The sequence below is a fragment of the Pangasianodon hypophthalmus genome, chromosome 12, assembly GCF_027358585.1.
Source record: "Pangasianodon hypophthalmus isolate fPanHyp1 chromosome 12, fPanHyp1.pri, whole genome shotgun sequence".
NCBI lineage: Eukaryota > Metazoa > Chordata > Actinopteri > Siluriformes > Pangasiidae > Pangasianodon > Pangasianodon hypophthalmus.
Window position 1 is genome coordinate 20,492,249 of NC_069721.1, and position 18,709 is coordinate 20,510,957.

Here is an 18,709-nt window from a genome sequence, read left to right on the forward strand (position 1 = left end):
TCCACAGCACTCTGTGACACTTTATTTCTTTTTTTTTTTTTTTAATCTTGGAAATATGATATATACACCATGACACCATGTTAATATTCACATTTTCACATTTAAATGAAGCTGAATACATTTACCAAGATGTTCACTTCTTTGCAGGTGAATCTATAAAACTCTTTAAATTCAACAGGAGATTTGTGCGTCCATTAGTAGCTATATTCATAGAATCCATAAAACTAATAGAGAGATAGGTAAATTATATACTTTTTATCTGCTGTGTGTTAATCCACTAACTAAAAATGAGAGTTTTTCTTTGATGATTCATTGACGTCACTTCCACTACAGACACAAATCCTTTTTTTTAAATTATTGCTTTGAGACTACCTTCTCGTTTTCTTAAAGGATGTCCACTTCCTGATGTCATTGACTTTTCTAAATACAATTCTTTCAAACCATCCTGAACACCTTCAACAGAAGACCAGACTTTTCCATTAATACACGCAAAAGAGAAATTGGCAATATAAAGTTCAACAAATCCACTTAAAACATTTGTCTACATTAGAATACTGTGCTTTTAAAGATCCCTGCATGCGAAGTGACTCTGTTAGACAGGTTATAAAGCAGTGCAGCTGTGTGGAGAAAAGACATTTACATTAAGGAGGTAGAGAGGCAACTTTCCAGTACCGGCACTTCCCATTTCACTGTCCTGTCACACTCCTAAATTTAATCAAATATTAATAATCAGCACAACTCGTCCTACTGCAGATAGTTCTCACCTTATCTGTTTCTATACTCTATCACAATGCACTAAACAGCAATCCTGTATGCCAAACGTAAGTTCATGTGATGTCATGCCAAAGTGATATGTGTACACAATTTTTTGTCTCTCTCTCTCTCTCTCTCTCTCTCTCTCTCTGTGTCTCTCCCCACTTATGTATATTGTATATTTTAACTTTATTGATTGTACTCTTATTGTACTTATTGTATTCCATTTTGGTCATTTGGTTAAGCTTTTGATGTGTGTGTATGTGTGTGTCCGTGTGTGTGTGTATTGTATATTCTGTTACATGAAAGCATTTTACCTGAGCCTTGCCATAAGCAACTCATTGTACATATGTCTTGACATACTGTGCAAATAAACAAACTTGACTGAGAAAAAGAAATGAAAATATCATGGGACAGCAATTCTATCTGTCTGTCTGTCTCTCTGTCAGTCTGTCTGCCTGTCCGTTCATCCATCCACCCATCCTTCCATTTATCCATCCATCCTTCCATTTATTTATTTATTGTAATTCTTATTTATTGTAATTTAATTCCTTTGCCTTTTTATGAGTGACACAAAGTCAACAAATAAAACACTTTATATCTTTAAATCTTTAAACCAATCAACAGTCAAAATTCATAATTATGAAAGTCCTGTATGCAGTTAACCAAGGCGTGGTTTTCACTAAATTCTCATTTGCTAAATTAATAGTAATAGTGATACCCAGTGCCATTTCACGTTAAAATAATGGATAAGATGTCCACATATAACATAAAAGATACACTATTATTGTGTACATTATTATTAGTGATAAAATCTTTATTTAAAGCAGCAGAAATCGGTGGTGACTGAATAGAATTTTGTTTGATAAATTTTATAAAAGGCTGCTACTGCCGAGGTGGTTTTTGTTGCTTGTTTGTGGCTGTTTGCCTTTTACCTCATATTCCTTTCGAATAAAACACATTTTAGAAAGACAAAACTGTATTTCCTATTTTTGAGAGATAGTATAAAATGAAAGTCTTTTTAATAAAGTTCTCCTAGTAATGGCATAAACGCAGCAATATAATACTATAATTGTGCTATAATTCCAGTGTGGTGTCAGTGTTACAGGAGAACCGGGAAACACACTGCTGATCATTTCTTTCCCACACTGCAGCTTTGTCAGCCACTTCATGCCAGTGTAATAATAAAACACAGCAAGCTGCATGGTAATATGCAAAACATACAGCATTCTTTGTGGGTGACACACGCCAGCCCTGTGCTGAGTTATTGGTGCTGAATATTAATGTAGAGAGCCACCAGAGTAGTGTTTTTAAATTGCCTGCAGCTAGAAATTCATTTTCCTTCTTAGTTGTAAGTGTTGCTCTCATTCCTCTTGTCACAACCAGCGACGGAACAGTTTGTGCTCACAGTGGTGCGTCTCTGTGTGTGACTTTGTAGGCTTCATTATAATGATAATAATAATAATAATAATTTTCATTTCCTTTAGTACCTTTTAGAAAAGATGCTTTATGAGGAATCTCTGTGGATGTGATATAGGTGATGCAAAACAAATGTATTTCTAGAAAGCTACAGTGACAAGATGAAAAAGGAGGAAATGGTGATAAAGGAAGAGCTTTGACAGTCTCTTGACTTGACAGGCATTGAATCACATTCACTGATTTTTATTTATTTATTTAAAAATAGAGTTTGTGGGCCTTTTTTGTCCTGAGTTGTGCAGCCATTTAAAATCAACCAAAGTACATTAGCTTTACAAGATGTTTTTTTTTTTAATGAATTGTTCAGATGGCTGAAGAGATGTGCCACATTTATTTAGGATATATCTGATTGAGTTATAAAATATAAGAGCCAGTCATGTGTCAATATGCAAATGCAGTCCATGCAGCACTGCTTTGCCAGGAGAGGGCTGGGACATGTACAGGCCTAAGGAATTTTCCAGTTTCTTTCAGTGGTATCTGTGTTTCTATGTGTTTTTTCTGTTCTCAAATGGCATCCTTTTGTAAAACTGCCCCATCACACATTTATAGAAAAAAAATTCTTATGATGTTCAAAAGGTTTCTTTGACTTTTAGACCACAAGGACACAGTCAGTCAGTCAGAACAGATCTGGCTATTTCGACTTCTATAATGATCCACAGTTTTACTGTGAAATTGAGCGCAAAGACTCAAACTGCTGCCGCAAACCATACGTGAGGAATGAAGGCAGAACTCCTTCCTTCTCCCATTCCAACCTTGTGATTACTTGTGTTTTTCTGCATAGTGTCATGATTGCAATTCACAAACTTTGCACAGGCCAACTTGTATGAAAACTTGTGCTTTTTGGTTATACAATAAGGAATACAGCACAGTGGGAAGGTGTGATGCGACCCAACGTGAAGCAGAGTTACTCTTCAATAACAGCACATCCTGCATTCCTCTGGTTACCACAGCAATCTGCCAGTGATTGCTATTTTTTATTTATTAAAACTGGATGTCATACTTTTTAGCTGTTTATAGTTGCTTAGTTTTGTGGAACGTCCAAGAAACAAGTTCGTTCCTGTTATCAATTTTAACAGACATAAACAGTCATTCCTCACCAGCCTCTCTTTTTTATCTCTCAAAGTTAACAAGACAAAAAATTGTAACTTGTCATGATACAGAAACTGTAACTATTAGAATGAGCACAATCATATAAAGTAAATGTGATTTGCAGTCGGTACTGCTGTCAGAGGTGCCGTTACACTGCAAAAAATGGCATCTTAGCAAGTGAAAATATCTTGAATATAGTCCGATTTATCTTGTATTTCCTATTACAAGATTATAACAAACCAAATATATGATTACTAAAACCTAGTTCTAGACATTTTTATGCATTTCAAGCTTGAAATATTCTTGTTCTATTGGCAGATAATTGTGCTAATTTTAAGCATTTATTAGAAATAATTGACCAATCAGAATTGAGAATTGAGCAACTCTGTGGTAGAATATTCACCATGCGCAATATGTTTATAGCAGACATTTTAAAGATTCATCACTGTAACTATTCCATTTAAGTGAACGCTACATTGGAATATATCTGTTTTGGACAGCTTTTATGCCTCTGAAATGATGACCATCCTGTTCAGAAAGCAGCATATTTTAAAGGTCCCAAATGTAGGCATCACTTCAGTTATTATTTTTCCCAATAATTCAGATTATTGTTCGCGTCCCAAATGTGCCAAACATGCAGTTATAGGCAGTAGGCTTTTTTTTCTTAAATATGTGACATGAAAGTTGAATATCATCACATGCCTTTTGGTTTATAGGTCACCACCTTCTAAAATGTGTTTTCTGGCATGTTTGAAGACTGAAAAAATGTGAAGCTTCCATTGCTCTTCTTTTTTTTTTTTAACTGTAGTGACTTTTGAGTTCTGCAAAGAAAGTTGTTTTGCCATCCTGCTATTCCTGAGAAAATCAATTCTCTCAGGCATGATCTTCCATAGGGGGGTTGGGATAAGGTGAGACTCAATTTATCCGGTTTTGATTTGGAGCTCAAAGGAGTCAGACGTGCGTGTGTTTCTTTCTTTCTCGGCACAGATTACTCTCCTTCCTGTGTCCCCTAAATCACCTGCTGCAGACCAGGTGAGACATCAGTGAAGACTGGATAAGAACAATCATGATTTCAGAACAAAAAGGCCAGGACAATCTTGAAAGAGGATCTGTCTGAGCACTTGGCTCACATCTGATGGTGGTCTGGATTGTTTTCGTTGTCAGCTACAACTGTATTCTCAGTCTAGAAAGGAGTCTTGTAGACCTGATAACTGAGCTCATTTTGTGAGCATGCATGTTTAGTGTGTAAAGGGTAAAATATATCCTTAATGCTTGCTTTGATAGTAGTTAACTATGCTGTGGGGAATAGACTGTGACTGTTTCATCATTAATTACTTCCAGACTAGCTATAATTTATACTATAATTTATACATAATTTATACACACCCACAGACAAATGCATATCAGGGGAGGCTTAGATATCTTCTCAGTGTTTTTATACATTATGAGAATCGATTGATTCTCATAATGTAGAATTGACTGGGGTAAGTGTTTTTGCTGAAGTTTTAACTAGGCTAGTTTCCTGGAGAATAAATCACTATGCACATCACATGGTTTCTCTGCTCCATTATGCAGTGTATCAGACACAGTCCAATGTCAACTTATATTTCTCAAATTCATCTTTTTTTCATTTTTGAACTTTAAATAAAAAAAACTTTAAATCAGTTCTTGCTGATATAAGTTATTAGGGAGCTATAAACAGTGCACTCTTAGAACAAAAAGCTTAATTTAAGACCCTAAATGGTTCTTTGGTTTGTCCCTCTTGGGGAACCTTAGAGGGGTCTATGTAGAACGCTATAGCAGAGGGTTTCTGAATCAGAGAATAACCATTGCGATTTCCTGTCATCAGTCCCATAAGAGAATGGTGGACAGGCCGTGTTCTTATTGTGACATGTGTTTTGGTTTTTGTTTCCTGGCTCTTTTCCCTTTTCTGTCACTGGTTGGTGTTCCCATTGTGTTCATTTGTCTTCAGCTTAGATTTGAACAGTTTGTCTTTGCGAAGTCTCATTCAGTGAATGTGCATTTGCGAGCGTGTGTTAAAGTGTTTACTTGTTTCTAATTCCTGATATTTGGTTCTTTGGGTTTGGTAATATGGATTTGCCCTTTTTGATGCTGCCTGGATGTTTATCGACTAATGCTATGGATTATGATGATGGCTGTTGGTTTGTCCCTCTTAAACATGCAGAATTTATGCACTTGCTCCCTGCCTCTTACCGCATGATACTATTCCCATTTTAAGGGCGTAAGAATGAGGCATAAGGTGGAGGCTTTTCTGACAGTCCAGCGGAGTGGGGTACCACACTGCCTTTGATTTTAAACTGTCAGATTTTTTTTGTTCTGTTAGATTTTACCTTACCAAAATAGCGTATAGTGTGCATTGCATGCCATCTGAGGTGCAGTTTGTGTGGTTGGAGAGTAGATTTTACCACGTGGCTGAAATAAGTGGTGAATCATAAATGGTGATGGGTATATATATAAACAAATTAAATCTAAAAAAGGTTTCTTATTTAGCTTAAATTAGGAATCTGTTTTGTAATTGCCTTTCTCACCTTTCTGTTTCATGTGGTGCAATTCTGAATTCTGGCTCTAGACTGCCATCACGGGCGGAAGTCATTACACTGCTATATTTATTCCTGCTCATTTCATTCAAAAAAAAAATCTGCTTAGCTACCATGATTCAGATGAAGCTTGTTAGACACACTGTGATTTGATGAGCAGATGTGCTGGTTACAGAAAACATCTGTTTTTTTCTGTTAGTCTTAGAAGAGACAGAACTCAACCCCTGCAATTCTGGTGGTAAAAAAAATTCTGGTTTGTTCATCCTATGCATCCACCAGCCCCTCTGGTCCGCATCCCCCCACCCCCACCCCAACCTCCAATATACATCTAACCAAACTATGTCGCAGACTATGTCCGACGACCTCCTCCCTTCATCACAAACATCATAAAATAACACGAATTTAGCTTTCAAAACATTCATTCACTGAACATTTATTCATCTTCAATAACCACTTTATCCTGGTCAGGGTTGCGGTGGATGAGGGGCTTATCCCAGGAACACTGGGTGTGAGATAGGAATACACTCTGAATGGGATACACACACATTTACACACTCATTCACACCTAGGGGAATTTAGAGTTGCCAATCCACCTACTGGCAAGTTTTTGGGATGTGGAAGGAAACCGGAGAACATGGAAGAAACTCACATGGACACTCCACACTGATAGTAACCCAAGCTCAGGATTGAGCCAGGGATGCTGGAGCTGTGAGGCAGCAGGCTATATAGTGAGTCACCATACTGCTAGGTGCAAATTTGTCCTAAACACATGTTTAATATTAGGTGATGAATATTAAATTCTTAAAATAAACAAACAAACAACAACTAAGTGTCTGAAATGAATGAATGGGGCAAGTGAGTCATGGTTGTACTTGCCGTCTCACCACTGACGCATTACGCATAGGGCACATTTGTCAGAAATTGACTTATGAGAACAAAAATATTGCCATGAATAAATTTAACCAGCTATTAATATTCCTGGTTTCCTTTTAACTCTGGGAGGATACACGGCACTCTTGGCACTCTAACAGGATGTACTAAATACTAGATAGCAGTTATTTTGCTCAAGATTTTGGCTATTGCAGTACAAACTTAAATTAAAAATCCAGACGAGCCGTCATTCTCAAAAATCCGCTAGAAATGAAGTTACCACACTCTGCTACAGTAATGTAAGATTTTAATAAATACACATAGTATTCCTCACATAATGATCTCAATTCGAATTAAGCAATATTGCACAAGCAAGAGTGTGGTTATACTGAATAACAGCATGACTGTACAGGCAAATCACGGCCGTGTCAATATTCAGTATTGCGAGTTGCGAATTGCAAGTGCGAAATTGCTTTTATAAAACAGTTTTATAAATAAGAAATTGATAATGAGTAACTGGCATTTCAGACACGATATTTCGAAATAATTTGTTTATTTTCCCTCCGCTAGTGGAAATAGATGCTGAATAAGCTACACTCACTTTATCGGCTGTTGGCTAGCTAGCTAGCTCACGTTAATTTGCACATTCCTGTTAAAGGTGCTTCCGGTGGAATTGGCTTCCCTTCTTCCTTTTCATCTCAATCTAACGAAGTTTCACATTTTAAGTCAGAGGTTATATTCATGAAGACTGTATCGTTTGCCATCTCCGCTGATGATGTCGCTAACTCGACTAGAGAAATCGTTTCAGCTGGACTGTTGCTAGAAATGAAATTTTAAGTGGCGACACAGACAAGTAGAGTGTGAAATGTCCCAGTGTGGTTATACTAAACATAAGCATTCTTGGAACCCTGCTCGACCAATCAAATTAGTGGACCGGAACTAACTGTTGTATAAGCCACTCATCAAGAGTCATCATGAACCTAGTTTGATTTAGTGTAATTGTTACTAGCACTTCTTTTAGTCATCACCAAAAGCACATCTTTTATGCATTATGGATCTTTCTATCATTCTTTTATCATGCTTCAGCTTGCTTTGCCATTGTAAATAAGCCACCCTTTCCTAAACAGCTGCTGCTTGAATCATCATTGAGGCAGATGTGTGTTCACTAAGGCATGGAGACAGGATCCACATTGTTTAACATCACTAGGCTTTACATCTGTCAGCTCTGGATCTCATAAGCTCCTGTTAGGCAATACAGTTGGATACAAAGGATCTCTGCATGGCAGAAATTAAATAAATTATGGGTCATTAATTCTAATTGATGCTTCTTGACAAATTTACAAATGTGTAAAGTCTTATATGGTTAGATTTGAAATTGACACCCCATGTAGTGCACTACCCAGGGCACAAGCTAAAACCTGTTGAGTCATGTCAAATATGGAGTCGTGTCTAATTCACCCCATGTAATTGTACAGAACTGAAACATGTGCAGCTTTGCTGCAGGTCATCTCCACCATCTGGTATTGTTTTGTGAAATCAGCAAGGGTAGAGTTGTGCCATCGCATTTGGCAGAAGTAGAAGAATTTAAAAGGGGAAAAATGCGTGTAGTGAACAAGTTCCTGTCTTTAAAGCACAAGTCGTTGCATGAAGAACCTTCATTATTCAGAGATTCTTTGTGTTTTGCAAAATCATGCTCACTATGCTAGTCACTATGCTAATATGTTACCACATCTCCCCATGCACTGAATGCATCATTCCAAAAAAAATGGCACAGTTGACCCTTTTTTTTTTTTACTAGTGACAGGAAGCTTGTGAGTTCAAATCCCAGGACAGCCAGGAATCCACTCATCTCTGTGTGAAGGAATGTACAGCCTTTATCCATTCCAGTGACATGTCGTGTATGCAATACACTCTTAATAAATGATATCCTGCTCTGTAGATAATCCTGTTAAGTGGTTTGGCTGAACAGCGAAAGTAGACACACAATGTCCAGTCCGGACTCCACCGAGGACACTCAAATGGATATGGTCTTATATCAAATGCTCAGGTCATGAATGTTTAAAATGTTTAAGCTTTTCAGTATATCTAAGGATATTTTCAACTAGGGGTTGAAGTAGTAGTGCATTGTGATTCTTATCTGGCAGAGTAGTATATGTGTGGTGCACTGTATGTCCAATAATACAACATAATACGAAATACAGCCACAGGAAGCTGTTACTTGGATAATACTGTTTGAGAATGAAATTATTATGTACCCAAGACTACTTTTAGCATATGTATCTTGGTTCAACATTTATACATACGTTGTCAAAATTGTTGTATATTTTACAGTAATTGTAATAGGTACTGTAAATTTACAGTAAAGAACATATTTATAGTAATACCTTCCATAGTATACAATAACACATAATCCAGTACATTTGGCTGATGCAGGATGCAACTGAGCTCTAGGTCAAAGTTCACCTACAAGGATTTGAACATATGACCTTCTGATCGCTAACACAGAGCCTTAACCACTCAGCCACCATAACTAGCTCAGCAAGCTTAAATGGATAAAATATATGTGATTCTATAATAAATAAAAAATATAATCATTGGCAAATCGCTGTGGTATAAGAAGAATAAAACACTGTTATTAAAAATGTTCGACCCTGGTGTGGTAATATTACCTTCACTTTGCACTGAGTTGCATCACACTACCTCATCTGTGATTACTTTCCTATAACAGCATGCCCACAAATGTTTTATTTCTGACATACTGTGTAACTGATCACTGGTGCATGTCTGCAGTGAAGCCCAGGATTTAGTTGATTGTCAAAAATTGCAGACTATTGCACAATATTTTAATAGATTTCCATTTTATATTAAAAACCCATGATTTCTGAGTCTTTAATTGCAGTGACTAGACAGGTTGTGTAGTTGAGACACTTTTCTCTATGCTCCGAGATGAAAGGTTGTGTTTTGGTCTGAGGCAAATTGATTTGATTCGCTCATGCTGGAGAGACTGCAGTATTCTCACACTGGAAGAGTTCATATTCTCACGTCCACCTGTGATGATGGCCATGTCTCCACATTTTACAGCAATGTTTATGTCCAAAACATTCGATAATGGCCCTCTCAGTAATCAGAAGGCTAATATCAGCTAATGGCAGGAAGAGAGTCAAATTAGAAGTAGCCTTGGCACACTGTTGATTCATTGATTTGGGGAGGTTCTTCAGTGTAAAATATACCTCACTGATTTGTCCTTGATAAACGCACTGTACGTTCACAGATAAAAAATTATTATCAACAAAATATTTTTAGAAATGGCTGCTATCGTTTTGACTCCCACGGAGAGACAGAAAAAAAGGGATAGGGTTACACTGTATAACACATTCTAGGCTTTAGTTCTGAGCGTTCCAGTATACAGTATATACTGTGTATCAATATTTGTTCACTCAGTATTTACCATCTGCCATCACCAACCTGACAGATCAAACAGCTTTCTCTGACACGTTTAAAATTATATTACCTGATAAGCGCTTTCTTTCAAATAAATGCCACATCAGGGGCAGGACATTTACAGAACATTATACAATTTAAGCTAAAAATAACAGCATTATCTTTAACCCTAAGCTTAAATTAAACTTAAGCTGGAGGTGCCAGGTGTGTGTGTGTGTGTGTGTGTGTGTGTACTTTGGTGTCATTTCCATATACTCATTTGGCAGATGATTTTTTTTAATTTGAAGTGACTTATAATTGAGCTGAGCAGATGAAAGTTAAGGGTCTTGCTCAGTGGCAGTGCAGGGATTTGAACTCACAACCTTCTCATTAGGAGACATGTCGTTAGGAGTCTGATCTACACCCACGCTGCATTGTGGGAAATTTGATTTCCAGCATGCTGTCACACGCAGGAGAAAAACTGTCTGGGTAAAATGAGGCAGTTCACTGTGGTTTCAGCAATTAAATGAACATCACATTTACACTAAAATGCTTTTTCTCCTGGAACGTTCTTTGCACCAGTTATGTTTGTGTTATTTGGTATTATGCCATGCTTAATTTTCAGCAGCTGCATGCATTAATGAAAACACATTTGTTCAGATTTAAGTTTTTTGTCTACTAAAGCTGATGGCAGCCACAGCAGGAATAAAGAAACATTAAAGTTATTCACAGAAGGTAATCTGATAATAAAAATATCATTAGTAATTTAGTATAAGGTTTCGACTTACAAACCTCTTGGCTCCACAATGAATCTTTTAATACTTTAGAAAAGTACTAATAATATGACTAAAACATCTTTTCTTTCTTTCTTTCTTTCTTTCTTTCTTTCTTAACAGTGAAGCCCTACTTGGACTTACTTTCGGAGAGGCCCAGCATGATTATAAACCTGGTTTTAAAACGAATGAATACAATAAGATTAAATAAACAATAAGCAGATTGTGAGTTCGAATCCCAACGTTGCCACAGCCATCCGTGGCCGGGAGTCAGTACAGCAATATTGGATGTGCTCTCTGTGTGGGAGGGATGATGTATTCTCTCTCAACCCTGTCAATCACAGTGGCACCAGCCAGTTGTGGGAATCTGTGGCCTTATGTATGCAGAAGAGGGTCGATAGCGCTTTCCCCTGACGGTATTACGTTACGCAGACGCAGCATGAGCAGCAGTTCAAAGATATGGTTGGCCAGCTTCACATGTCTCAGAGGAAGCATGGGTTAGCCTTCACCCTCCCCGGTTGGTAGCTGACATACAGGAGAGAACACTCCAGTCTAAATAAATTAGTTAAGAGTAATTTACAACAACTAATTATCAGACTGTGGAATTTCACTGTGGTTTGTTTGCCATTCCAAAACAGAAAAAGCTAAATTGACCAAGTTTTGATGTGCTGGAGCATGAAGTATTCAGTCATTCTGGTAACAGATTTATTACTTATTTATTACTTTCTCTGAATGGACACAATGTACACGTTAAATTACACTGACAGTTATGTTTACAGCTGCAGTTCAAGCTATAATGTGGATGTTAAACTAATTTATCTCAAATTAGATCCTACATTGCATTTATATTTGAAAGCCGTGCAGTGAGCTGTGATTCAGAGCCCCTGTTCGCTGGCAGGCGTTTTATGACAGATTCTGTTGCTGTGTTTGGGGAGTTTGGCAGCGTCTGAGTTTGCATTAGAGGGTGAGCTGCAGGATGAGAGCACTTCAGAGGAAAGCGAGGGAGCAGGAACATGCTGATCGAATTTAACTCAATCTTTACCCTCCTAGAAGTGTTGGCGGTCAATGCAGTGCTGTGCTTTAGCTAAGCAGCTAAGTGAGACAGAATGTGTGTTGTATCAGAATCCAAGTTTGTTTATTGGCCAAGTACTAGAGCTGGTTATGACATAACAGTACATATCATGGATATAATGAATACATTGTGTCATTGACTTATCATACATTGTACATAAGTAGCTGATTGGACATGAAAATGTATATTTTGGAACCAAAAGGTTAATTTTACTTATTAAATAGTTTATTTTGTAGCCTTAATAACTGCATCACAGTATGGTACAATGACTGCACAGTGACCAGAAGGCACTACAGTGGATAGTGAGAACTGCCCAACACATCACTGGAACACAGTTGCCCAGCATTTCAGACATTTATCAAAAGCGTTGTTTGCAGAGAGCGAGAGCGAGAGCAAGGACACCTCCCATCCCCACCATGGACTGATTGTGCGTCTCCCATCAGGAAAACGCTGCAGAAGTCTGCGTTGTCGCACAAAAAGACTCATGAACAGCTTGTTCCCCTCAGCTGTACTAATGCTGAACTCAGCTTCCAAACCTTAACTGCCAGGCTCCACCTAATAACTAAACATTAGCATTAGACACTACTGTAATCTGCAGTTATTTGCAAGTACTTGGACTCTACTGCACCATCTGTCACTAATATTATTACTATTATTTATATCAGACTGTTATTTGCACATTATTGCTATTTGCACATCTGCATTTTTTCTCCACTGTATGTATCCACTGCATCATATTGCATGCGTCATGCTGCGTACCACTACCTGTATACTGTTTATCTCAACTAACTGCACCATAATTCTTATTTATTCCACTTAACTTAATTGCCATTTGCATTACTGGTATGCATCATGCTGTTTACCACTGTACACTGTTAACTTATTGCACCATAACCTTGTTACCTCATTTTAATTTATTTGCTATTTGCACTTCTGATTGGATGCTAACTGCATTTCGTTGTCTCTGTACTCGTACTCTGACAATGACAATAAAGTTGAACCTAACCTAACCTAACCTTAAAAAAAGATATTGCAGGAGTATGACAGGGCTGGTTTGCTTTTTATTAAAAACATAAACCACAAAATTATCTTTAGCTACTGTATGATATTTTGATGGTCACAGAGAGAGTGAAAGTTACAATGCACACTATGTGTAGTAGTAGTAGTAGTAGTAATAATAATAATAATAGAAAATAATAAAACAAACAAAGCAATAAAGTATAAAATTGTGCAGTGCTATACAGATTCAGGTGAAACCTGTGAAATAATAGAGCAATAAACAAAATACAGTGAATTTATCCCATCAATCATGTGGTCTTTAGTACAATACACACCACTGGGTGCTTTATGAAGTGCAAGCAAACTATATAATGTCTCTATCAGTCTTGGTTCCAGGTGCCCTGAATCATTATTCAGAAGAAAGTGCTTGATAAATGGTGTTGTCTGGGCGAAGACGGTCAGTGTGTAATGTAAATTTCTTTCTTTCTTTCTTTAAACCCAAGCCTACTTATTTTCTCTGATAGCATGTACAAATATTAGGAAAGGATGGTGATAAAAATCTGTCTTTCCACTTTATATAATTTATTATAGAAATATTTTGCTGATATTTCGTTACATTATACTTGGATATTTTCCTCTTCTGTCAGAACATATAGAATTGTGGTACTTTGTTAATGAATAATTGACAACACCAACTCAGTGTTATCTATGAAAAAGAAAATATAGTAAGGTGTGTGGATACATACAGACAGGTGACAAATTAAAGGAAAGCCCATCATAAAGCATGTTAGTAAGGTGTATGGGTGACCAGATCAGTGATGTTCAGTCGCTGAATGGCAGCGCTGCTTTGGCAGGACAATGTACAGATAATAAATGAGGGATGAGCCACATTTATCACCTTCATCTGCCTGACATAACACCATAGACATTTATGGCAGGGTGCAACTGAGTAAATAAATTATAACTGCCTTGATTTAAAGATTTTTTTTTTTGTTTACCCCGCGGTAAATCAGAAGCAACATGAAACAGCCACATTTAGCATTTTTTTTTCTACCCAAAGAGGGTTTATTTTAATGTAAGCAATCAGGTATGTTTGGAGCGATGCATTACTCCAAAGGAACTTACACATTTCATTTGACAAATATTTTTGAATTACATTTGATTGAGTGATCGATTGTTTGGGATTTTTCTCCATTTTCGCCTCAATTTGCCACCCACCCAGCCAACTCTCCCCTATCATAGGCCAGCTACCAACCAGGGAGGGTCAAGAGTAACACGTGCTTCCTCCAAGACACATGAAGCCAGCCAGCCACATCTTTTCACACTTGCTGTGTAACACACTCGGAGGAAAGCGCTATCTTCCCTCTTCTGTGTACACAAGCTCACAGACGCCCACCATTGGCTAGTGTTGCTGTGATTGACAGAGAAGAGAGAGTATGCTTTTCCCTCCCACCCAGACAGCATGGCTAAATTTGCTGTCTTGGCTTGGCCATGGTTGGCTGTGACATCGTTCCCAGAACAAGACTAAAATGTAGGGGAGATAGAGCTTTCTCTGTTGCTGGTCCCAAACTATGGAACACTTTGCCTCTATTTATCAGAACTGCTTCTGCAGTGTCTGAATTTAAATGTTAAAAACTCATCTTTTCTCCTGTGCTTTTAATGATAGGTGATTGGGTTGTTTTAAGGTTATATGGATTCTACTGCTGTATACAAGACTATGCAATACTAATGCAGTGATTAGGTCTGTGCATTTTTTAAATGCTGTAATTAGGTCTATGTTTTATGTACAGCACTTTGGTCAGTGAAAGTTGTTTTAAATGTGCTTTATAAATAAATTGAAAAATTGAAAAATTGAAATCGTTGGGATTCACAACTTTGCAAAAAATGCTTTTAAATTTCAAGTGTTTTCAGGACTTTCCTGCGAAATCACCCTGTAGGTTCAGAACAGCTGTGCATAAAAGTTTTACAGTTCTCTGCAACTGCACAGGAGGGATAAACACTGTTCTTACAAAAGGCTCTAGAAATTAAAACTGCTCTTTCAAAGTCAATTATTATTAATTATTCTGAGTAGTAATTACAGTAGACGAAAAAATTTATTTTGATCAACTATAATGTTGTCAGTGCCTGTGAAGAGAGTCTGTTTGTTATTGGCTGTATTTTTAAGCATTCTTGCTCTGTCACTTTTTGTGCAAATGTGTCAAAAGAAATCATTGAATGAAAGAAGTTCTACTATAAAGGCAGCTGTTCAGAAAGTTTTTTGTTGAAGGTCAGCTTTCAGCAAAGGCCAGTTTGTGTTCAGTCTGTTCTTCGAAAGATTTTGAATCTGAGCTTGTCTCTTATTTGCAAATATGAGATTGTGTATGAAAAATGAGGCTTTGTTCACTTTGTTCATTTTCTTATGACTTTTAAATGAAATCAAATCACGTAGTTTGCTTGAATTTGTACTAATTCTCATTGGATTAGTTTGTTCAGTTTCATATTAGGAATATACATCAAAAATGTATTCGTCTTAGTTTTAAATAAAGCTTTATATTCCTCAAATATAAGCATGAACTGAGTACTTCTTATACTCTTGTGTTGTCCAGGTCACGTGTATGATGTGTGTCAGTGAGGACAGTGTCTAAGGGGGGGGTGAAGTGGACACTGCTGAGGCGGGACTCTATAGATGTCATCCTCTACTTCAGGTAGGTCCATCTCCTCTGTCCTCACGCTGCTTTATCTTACCTGCCAGCAGTCGAGTTTTCAGCAGCAGCTTTCATCTCTATTGTATTTTCAATACACCATTTTCAGCTAAACTACTGAGTCACATACTGTAAGAGAATGATTACATTTGCATAATGCTTTTGTGATTAGCATGAATGAGACACAAAGCTCAAACTGTGCTAAAGAAGGATTAGAGGAACAAGATTTTTATCCAAACCATATCTTTAGAAGTCCAACTGTGCAATTCTGGTTGATAAGTCCAGCAGGATGTTGTATCTTAAATATTTAATTAGTGATGTCTCTCTGGGATGCAGGTATGTGTATCTGTAGTCAGCTGCATGTTAGTTGAAAGTTAAATGTAAGATTTTGTTCATTGAAATATATGCGAAGTTAAATTGGTAGTGCAGCTGGTTGCTGAAGTCCAGGTTGAACTTATATATACAAACTGAGAGTCAGGAAGTCATTCTGTATGCAGGAGCCATGCATATGTGTAGATTATAGGGGTTAATAAATTGACAATTCTCTCCCTTTTTTACTCTGACTGTATGTTTAATGCCCACAATTTTAGCAATCCCAACTCTATATAGTTTTGTCTTTAATTTGTGACAGTGTGGTATTCAGTCACAGACTTCTGTAGTGTTGTCCGAATTCTCAGTGTTAAGGTTGTATTCCAGGGATAGTGCACTGATTTATCAAGCATAGTGCACAATCTATCCAGTGTACTACTTTTACAAAAAAAAAAAAAAAAAAGTAGTGAAAATTTTTAGAGTGGAATTTACTGCTCAGTGAATAAATGTAATAAAATGTTGTTTAATGACCACTAAAGCCAACAGGTACTTTGGGTTATTGTTTTATTTAATACAGGAAAATGCTTGAAATAGCCTGCTTCTTCATTTTTGTGGTATCAGGTTGCTAAGCAATTTGTAAAGTTCAGATCGTTTATGTAACTGCACGTCACGATGAATGCATTTCCAGAGCTCACGCTGTCTGAATTCAGTCTGGTGTCTCATTTACTGCTGCCCTATAGACAGAACAGTTTCTATATTGTAAATAGTGAATGAGTAAGGGAGCGATTTCAGATGCAGCGACAATGATAAATGACACAAAAGTGGGCAATGATCAACTGCACACTGATGACACTTTAAACCAAAAAAATTATGGACATTTTAAATAATTTGTATATTTCTTCAGTTACAATTGATGAATTATTGAATAATTTGTCTTCATAATTCTGTCCTCTTTATTGAAGTAAGAAACACCGTGGTTCAAACATTAGCAGGTTAGCATCATATTCACTGCATAGCCTCAAATTTACTCAGTAGTTTGCAAAAAGCAGAAACACATTAATATGCCAAAAAGCAGAGTACTGGTACTTAGATTTTCCACTTCATGCACAGAGGAGGACCATCTGCATTCTGCAAGAAATTACGTAGCTGGCATATTGCTTACTACTGTGCTTTAGGGAACATCAGAGGCTAAATATTTTGTCAGTATGTTGGCAAAGCCGCGGGTTCAAAAGCCGACATAAATCTGTGGAGGAAGAGCAACACAGGAGACCTGTAGTGTATATACAATCATGCCTGTTTTCTCTCTAAATTACAGCCAGTTGTAGGTCATTTCCACATCATTAGTAAGTATTACCAGCTTAGGTTGAGACATATAAACAGAAAGGAATGTAAATTTGAATAATTTGAATATGGTACTGGACTTTTTATAGGTTTCTTTTTTTTTTTTAATAGCTCTGTGTGTTCTGTGTGATTGGTGAACTTTTTTGTCCTCCAGTCTGAGTGCCAAAACCACTACATTTTCCAATGTACAGTATAAGATACTATTAGTTATGAATGATCTTACAAGTTGTACTTGAGAATTTTTATTTTTTTATTTTTATTTTACCATTCAAAGACAAATTCTTAATTGTTTACAGACAGCAGAGCATTCCTGTGATTGGCTAGTGGCTACTCTGGATTTGGGGCCACAGATATCTGTGAAATTGTCAGTATTTAAACTCACAGTTTCCTAGGTACTAGGGCAAATGCTTAGTATGATTATTTTTCAGCTTTTTATTCTGAGTGTGTAACCTCTCAAATGCAGTTTTGCTAGTATTAGCCATGTAGCTCCCACTCATGTTGTTCTGTTGTGAGAAACAGTTGTTTCTTCCTCAGACCAATGATTCATGATTGTGATAATACTTTTGCTTATTTTTCCAGAACAATAATCTTCTAAACCCTCAGGTCTGTGTTGTTGCCTTTTCTTAAATTCAGCTGTTGCCATGGTGACAAAATGACACTGGCGCCAAGCTCTCATATCATCGGTTCCCTGGCTCCACTCCAGCAGCATTTTAGTACTGGAACAGGACTGTCTTTTGGTGAATAATAATCGTCTTTTTCATGACAGAAAAGTGTAAAATGGTTAAGCATCAGGGCGGTTTTTGTGAAAAAAGGTTAATGGGTCAATATGAAAATCTATATGAATATTGAACCAGTCACATAAATATTACTGCATTTATAGGTGTATGTGTGTGTGTGTGTGATTACAACAGGCAAGGACTTGTTTGTTCTTTGTAGAGATGTAACAGAAAACTCCAAACTCACTTATAAAGGCAGTTTATAAGTTAAAGGCAGTTGTCAAAATCAGCAGTAAACATTTAAAGGTGCAATGCAAAATTTGTTATTTCTCACTTGTACAAATAACCTGGAAGATACAGTGAGAGTAAAAAGTATTTGATCCCTTGCTGATTTTGTTGGTTTGCCCACTAATAAAGACATGCTCATTCTATACTTTTAATGGTAGATGTATTCTAACATGGAGAGACAGAATATCAAAAAGAAAATCCAGAAAATAACTTTAAAGAATATATATTAATTGCTTTGTATTTCATTGAGGGAAATAAGTATTTGATCCTCTAGTATGCATTAGGAGTTCTGGCTTTCACAGACCAGTTAGACACTCCCAATCAACTTGTTACCTGAATTGAAGACACCTGTTCTAAGTAATCA

General features: G+C 37.0%; 1 protein-coding gene across 1 annotated transcript in view; it reads left to right on the forward strand.

Annotated features, from left to right (window-relative positions):
* Positions 1–18,709, forward strand: part of chrm3b (cholinergic receptor, muscarinic 3b) — a 104,799-nt gene that overhangs the window by 14,464 nt on the left and 71,626 nt on the right. Inside the window, exon 2 of the mRNA XM_026914594.3 lies at positions 15,596–15,694. The gene's annotated coding sequence lies outside the window, so the exon portion shown is untranslated. The remainder of the gene's footprint in view (positions 1–15,595; positions 15,695–18,709) is intronic.